Genomic DNA, 8,239 nt, shown 5'->3' with positions numbered 1-8,239 from the left:
CGCTAATGTCAACTTTTTTTCTTGTCAGCCGTGACGACACTAATGCTGGTTAATTTAAGCCCGCCAATGAAGGGGTTCAATAAATTGTGGTTAAGCTATGGTGTATATTTATACGTAGCCATTTCAAACTTTTGAGTCACTTCCCTCACCTTAATGCGCATTGGTCATCACTTCTTGCCCTACTTTTCCGTGCTTCATCCCTTCTTCCCGCCTCTGCCGTTCCGCCCTCCTCCACATTATTATCGCCGCTCCTAATGCATCGCAGTCATTTTCTTCACCTGCACATGTTCGTATTTGGACGGTTCAACACCAATTGAGTTGGCCTCGTTGAGGTGCGTTTTACCTTATCCCCGCATCCAATCCAGTGTGTCGGTTCCTCTCACCAAGATTTGTCAATCTTATCTGTTGTGGTGTTATCTTTTTCTAGCCTCTTAGTTCTAGAAATATAAAGGTTTGTAGCCAAGTGCCTCTTCAGAGTTACACATAAGTAAATCCATGCTGAGATGAGCCAACAAAAATGAGAAATAGCTGGCCGAATTGTTCACCTAATCCATGGTTATATGTCGTTTTTATTCATGTCGGGATTGACAACAACCTACCAACACACAACAAAAAACATTAAAAATGCACAAATATGTTAAAAATGAACATTTTTACATCGCACATGCTCGTTTCTTTTGTACGTGTGCAAAAGAAATGACCCATTGTGTCTCTAAGAGAAAAAAAATAGAAATCGTGCTCTGAAAATGTGAAATTTTTATATTGTGCATGCATCATGGATCTCAAGGGAGCGGAATTTGCACACTATGGTGTAGAGAGATGGGTTGGTAAAACCTTTGCGCAGCTGTTTTTGCAAAGAACAAAAAAATAGGTAAGGAATTCAAAAAATGGTGACAAAGATGAAATTAATAATGGAGAAATATACATGTGAAATTAAAAAGTGACACACACACACACAGATATATATATATATATATATATATATATATATATATATGAAACAGTTATTCACGTCATATTAAATACACGCTCCTCCAATTGAAATAAATATTCATTCATTTTGAAGAAAAGGTCATAAAATTGAGAAGAAGTTTTCACCTGTATATATATATTTCTATTACTAAGAAATTTTTGACATAAAATATTAAATTTTATTAATATTTAGATTATATTTATGACAAACTAAAATGTGTTAATGGGCATCACAATGATCGGCTCACATTCCGACGGCGAGCTCTAGCCAGTGGTATTCCTCCTCTCTCGCCACTTCATTCATCCACCCCTAAGGTTAGTTGCTAAATTACTACCAATCAATTCACCATATATTATGTATATTTAGTGGGTTTTCCACAAGAAAATATGTGATCCCGCTAGTGAACTGACGCCAAAACTGACCCATAGATGTCCCTCGCAAGGGGTAACATCCAGTTAGTTTTTTTAGGGGTAACCTCCAGTTAGTTGCTCCCGCTAGTCAGCGCGTTAGCACCGGATTTGAATTGTGTTCACGATTTGGAAAAGATGTTACGAGCTAACAAAATTTGAAATTTGAAAATGGTTGTGGATTTCAAAAATATGAAAAACACAAAAGGTGATAACGAAAGATGGAAAAAGAAAAATGAAAAAAAACGAACATAAATCAGTAGAAAAATCCCGGCATAAAACATAGAAAAAAGCCTAACCCAGAAGCTTCCCAAATGCGGACCTTGGGACAGCCCAATAGCGTACACGTGTGAGCATGGCCTACCAATAACCAAGGAACGGCGTGTTAGGACATACTCCCTCCGTTTCTAATTATTTGTCGCAGGTATGGATGTATCTATATGTATTTTAGTTCTGGATACATCCATTTCTATGACGAGTAATTTGGAACGGAGCGAGTACAATTCGGGTGCTAGAAACTAAATCCCGACTGTTTTGGCATTTTTGCTTCTTTCTCGGCTATTTTTTCTTGCATTGACACATAAGGGGGAGTCAGGAGCTTAAAAAACATAAACAAAATGCAACTACTACTGCCGAACACTTTATGCATGTTGATTTGCTCAAGATTTTATGCGACCAAGCGTTGGAGATGGCCTTAAACCCTGGAACAAGAGTTCACTTGAGTGCTTCTACTGTCTTTTCATGATAAAATGGCTCAACTTTATTCAGTCTTCAAAATGTTCATGCGAATACAACATAAATTAGGAGTCTGTAGAAGACATAAACGACGACCTTGAGACACCCATAGCGTGACTAAGGTGGCTACACGCCTCGATGTTGGACTCCCTACTTTCGAAGATGAAAGAATGGGATCCAGAAAGATCGACCGTAGCTCTAATCTCATTAATGATGTTTCCATGCAAGCTGCCAGTATCATTGCTGATGTCTTGAACAACCATTCTGCTGTCAGAAGCAATGACCAGATGGGAAATATTCATATCAGACGCTAGAGCCAGCTCCTCGCGACATGCGATTACTTCTAGACATGCAGGGTCGCTAACACCTAGAAGTTTCATGGTAGATAACGCAACATATAATTCCCTAATGAATCCCTATAAATGACAGAAGAAGATCCTTCATTGTTCCCCTAGCAACAGTCCATCGGCCCTTATTTCGGCAACACTAGATCTATGTGGAGGACGACACCCCCTTGGCTGCTTGAAGGTGGGCTTGGGGGGTTCCAACTTTCAACTTGACTAATGTATTTCTTGATAAATTGGTGGGTCTCCCGCGGGCTTTGAAAGTGTTGTTCATGCAAAGCTTTGCTTCTAGCATGCCAAATCACCCAAAGGAAAACCAGGACCATAGCAAAATAGTCATGGGGGAGAGAATCCACGAGTGTAAAAATCCATCATCTTGCGTCATGTTCCGTATTTGTCATCAGAACATCAACCAAGTATGGATCCTCGGGCTCCCAAACACAACATGACATGTTGCATTCCAGGAGTGGTGTCTGCACCAACCGTCCCTCCCACAAACACTCTAGTTGATAAGATGTGACGCATGTCTATGTTAAAGTAGGTCGGCTGTTGGTAAAGATTGTTGGGCTAGTCTCAAAGAAATATCTTCAGTTTCAATGGTTCCTAAACTGTGACAAGTCAGTCCAAGTCCACTTCCGAGTTTGATGTATTTTCACGTTCATCAAGACAAGCTTCACAAAGCGGTTTGGTAGCACAAGCATTCGGTAGGCCCACGGGACAGACTATTAAACATTTTATAATAAACTATACTAATATTTAGATTATATTCATGACAAATAAAATGAGTTAATGGCCATCAAAATTATTGGTGCATTGCTACGGCGAGCTCCACCCAATGGTATTCCTCCTCCCTTCTCGCCACTTCCCTTCATCCACCCCTAAGGTGAGCTTCTAAATTACTACCAATCAATACACTGTCCATTATGTATATTTAGTGGGTTTTCCATAGGATTTAGGTCCAAGTCAGCAACCACTCAAGTCCGCTATTTCTGCTGGCACACATTTGCTAATACTAAATGTGTCAAGTCCTGTCATGACTAGAGTTTGTTTCACATTGTATTAACTAAAATGTTAACTACTACCTATGTCTGCGTTTAAAAGGTTGGCGGGCTTGTACACCGAGACCAAGGCATGATTAAATTTAATAGTGCGGGATTAATAAGCATGGAAACATTCAATGAGCTTCGTATAGTTATGGCTATAAAAACAGAACAACTAATCTCATAAGGTCTCTTTCTGTGTGCATTGGTTTTTGTATAACAGTCAAGCTTCACGAACATTCACAAAGTTTATAGAGAAATTTTCCTATATTTATAATGCCAATGATATATTATATGAAAATAGATTTCATGTTGAATCTAATGATATTGATTTGGTATCCCGAATGTTTATAATAGTTTATGTAAACTTGGTCAAAATTGACAAAGTTTGGCTTAAAAAAATCCTAATATGCACATAGTTTGGGATGGATGGAGTGGTGGAGCGGTTCTCTAGGACCAGCAAGGCTTTTTCCGAGCGGGGACGTGTCATTTTTTCCCGTCCACAACGGAACCTGAGCAGGCGGTGCAAACGAGCTTTGCAACTAGCTAGGGAGATGGGGATCCAAAAAACCATTCTCGAATCCTATTTTTAGTTGGTGGTGCAGAAGATTATCCAAGATGCAAAAGATCTATCAGCAAATAGGCCGTTCATGGAGTAGGTGAAACAACTCCATAGTTTTGAGAAGTTTAGGGTCAAGTGGGTGCATCAGTAGGCGAATAAGGCTGCTTAAATAAACTTTATCCGGGTATCAGTAGGTGTAAGACTGGATCCGGGTATCACCAGAGTTTGCAAACTCGGTGATAGCCACAGAGTGTACCGCTACCTAATTTAATTAAAGTAGCAAGTTCCACTAAAGATACCAACTACCTATGATTCTTATCAATGCAACTATGCCACATCATCAATTCATGTGTGTAAGTAAATTATTATTAGGATATGTTTAGCTCTATCTAAACGAGAATTACGTAAATCAATCAAACGGAAAAGGTGAAAAGGAAAAATAAAATAATTCAGACAAATCTCCATGTAATAAAATCAAGGGAAATGTTTGACAACGGCGCACCGGCCGAAAGTTCGGCCGGTCCCGCACGAGCCATGCGATCGAGGCCCATCGCACGCCTCGCACACCTCCCTTCTTCTTCCCAATCCCCTTCTCTCTCTCCGCCGCATCGACGCTCCTTGGCTTCCTCCTTCAGATCCCGCCTGCGGCTAGTCCCAATCCCGCACAGGTCCATACCTCCAACCTCAGCCCCCAGGCCCACTTGCTCCTTTGCCGCCCCCCCGGCTACAGGTTCCTCCCGCCCCGGCGAGCCGGAGTTGGAAGCCGTCATGGATATGCCATTCACGAGCTGCTGCTCATAGTTTCCTCTGCTGGAACCATCCACCGGAGATGCTACAACCACGGCAGCGCAACCTCCTCCCCCACCGCTGCAATCATGTTCTCCCAAACAAACTTTGGAAGCATCTTGCCCCTCCACCGATGTTGCAACTTACGACCAAAAAAGCTAGAACTGTTCGATTAAAAGCCTCAACCAGCGGTATATAAAGCTTCAAACTGGACACCATGCACTGAAAAAAGCTACAACAGTTCATACGAATGTTTCAACCATAGTTTGAAAAAGCTTCAATGGACCCCGTACAACTAAAAAAAGCTTCAATAGTTCATGTGAAAGCTTCAAACCATATTTGAAAAAGCTTCAAACGGCGGAATAGAGAAGTTTCATCGGACCACTACGAAAGAAAAAAAAATCTACAACCGTCTTGGAAAGCTTCAACCGTCGAATTGAAAAGCTTCAACCAGCTTAATAGAAAGCTTCAACCGTATTTTTGAAAAGCTTCAACCCAGCAACAATGGCACATCACCATTGATGCAATGGCTTCTGAAGGAAATATGCCCTAGAGGCAATAATAAAGTTATTATTTATTTCCTTATTTCATGATAAATGTTTATTATTCATGCTAGAATTGTATTAACCGGAAACATAATACATGTGCGAATACATAGACAAACAGAGTGTCACTAGTATGCCTATACTAGACTAGCTCGTTAATCAAAGATGGTTATGTTTCCTAACCATAGACAAAGAGTTGTTAATTGATTAACGGGATCACATCATTAGGAGAATGATGTGATTGACATGATCCATTCCATTAGCTTAGCACCCGATCGTTTAGTATGTTGCTATTGCTTTCTTCATGACTTATACATGTTCCTATGACTATGAGATTATGCAACTCCCGTTTGCCGGAGGAACACTTTGTGTGCTACCAAACGTCACAACGTAACAGGGTGATTATAAAGGAGCTCTACAGGTGTCTCCAAAGGTAAATGTTGGGTTGGCGTATTTCGAGATTAGGATTTGTCACTCCGATTGTCTGAGAGGTATCTCTGGGCCCTCTCGGTAATGCACATCACATAAGCCTTGCAAGCATTGCAACTAATGAGTTAGTTGTGAGATGATGTATTACGGAACGAGTAAAGAGACTTGCCGGTAACAAGATTGAACTAGGTATTGAGATACCGACGATCAAATCTCGGGCAAGTAACATACCGATGACAAAGGGAACAACGTATGTTGTTATGCGTCTGACCGATAAAGATCTTCGTAGAATATGTAGGAGCCAATATGAGCATCCAGGTTCCGCTATTGGTTATTGACCGGAGACATGTCTCGGTCATGTCTACATTGTTCTCGAACCCGTAGGGTCCGCACGCTTAAGGTTTCGATGACAGTTATATTATGAGTTTATGAGTTTTGATGTACTGAAGGAGTTCGGAGTCCCGGATGAGATCGGGGACATGACGAGGAGTCTCAAAATGGTCGAGACATAAAGATTGATATATTGGAAGCCTATATTTGGATATCGGAAGTGTTCCGGGTGAAATCGGGATTTTACCGGAGTACCGGGAGGTTACCGGAACCCCCCGGGAGGTATATGGGCCTTAGTGGGCTTTAGTGGAAGAGAGGAGAGGTGGCCAGGGCTGGGCCGCGCGCCCCTCCCCCCTAGCCCGAATAGGACAAGGAGAGGGGGGCGGCGCCCCCCTTCCTTCTCTCTCTCCTCTTCCCCCCTCCCGAATCCTATTCCAACTAGGAAAGGGGGGGAATCCTACTCCCAGTGGGAGTAGGACTCCTCCTGGCGCGCCCTCCTCCTGGCCGGCCGCACCTTCCCCTGCTCCTTTATATACGGGGGCAGGGGGCACCCCTAGACACACAAGTTGATCCACGTGATCATATTCTTAGCCGTGTGCGGTGCCCCCTTCCACCATAATCCTTGATAATATTGTAGCGGTGCTTAGGCGAAGCCCTGCGACGGTAGTACATCAAGATCGTCACCACGCCGTCGTGCTGACGGAACTCTTCCCCGACACTTTGCAGGATCGGAGTCCGGGGATCGTCATCGAGCTGAACGTGTGCTAGAACTCGGAGGTGCCGTAGTTTCGGTGCTTGATCGGTCGGGCCATGAAGACGTACGACTACATCAACTGCGTTGTGCTAACGCTTCCGCTGTCGGTCTACAAGGGTACGTAGATCACACTCTCCCCTCTTGTTGCTATGCATCACCATGCTCTTGCGTGTGCGTAGGAATTTTTTTGAAATTACTACGTTCCCCAACAGTGGCATCAGATGGTTACACACCCAATGAAAATAGTGCAAACCTTATATGGTTACACACCCAATGAAAATAGTTCGTTGGATCTCGATCGTAGTGATACACATAAACATAATATTTAAACCAAAAGATGCAAAGTTAATAATGATAGTGCAAACTTATTTGTGGCACTGCCGTTTAGGTCATATTGGTGTAAAGCGCATGAAGAAACTCCATGCTGATGGGCTTTTGGAATCACTTGATTATGAATCAGTTGATGCTTGCGAACCATGCCTCATGGGCAAGATGACTAAGACTCCGTTCTTCAGAACAATGGAGCGAGCAACAGATTTGTTGGAAATCATACATACTGATGTATGTGGTCCGATGAATATTGAGGCTCGCGACAGGTATCATTATTTTCTGTTCTTCACAGATAATTTGAGCAGATGTGAGTATATCTACTTGATAAAACATAAGTCTTAAACATTTTAAAAGTTCGAAGAATTTGAGAGTGAAGTGGAAAATCATCGTAACAAGAAAATAAAGTTTCTACGATCTGATCATGGAGAAGAGTATTTGAATTACGAGTTTGGTCTTCAGTTAAAACAATGTGAAATAGTTTCACTACTCACGCCACCTGGAACACCACAGTGTAATGGTGTGTTCGAACGTCGTAATCGTACTATATTTGATATGGTGCGATCTATGATGTCTCTTACAGATTGACCGCTATTGTTTTGGGGTTATGCATTAGAGACAGCTACATTCACGTTAAATAGGGCACCATCTAAATCCGTTTGAGATGACACTGTATGAACTATGGTTTAGCAAGAAACCTAAGCTGTCGTTTCTTAAAGTTTGAGGTTGCAATACTTATGTGAAAAAGTTTCAACTTGATAAGCTCAAACCTAAATCGGAGAAGTGCGTCTTCATAGGATATCGAAAGGAAACTATTGGATACACCTTCTATCACAGATCCGAAGGCAAGACTTTTGTTGCTAAATTCGGAAACTTTCTAGAGAAGGAGTTTCTCTCAAAAGAAGTGAGTGGGAGGAAAGTAGAACTTGAGGAGGTAACTGTACCTGCTCCCTTATTGGAAAGTAGTTCATCACAGAAATCTATTCCTGTGACTACTACACCAATTA

This window comes from Triticum urartu, chromosome 4, assembly GCF_003073215.2.
Source record: "Triticum urartu cultivar G1812 chromosome 4, Tu2.1, whole genome shotgun sequence".
Lineage (NCBI taxonomy): Eukaryota > Viridiplantae > Streptophyta > Magnoliopsida > Poales > Poaceae > Triticum > Triticum urartu.
The sequence above is the reverse complement of the archived record's forward strand: the minus strand, read 5'-3'. Positions refer to the sequence as shown.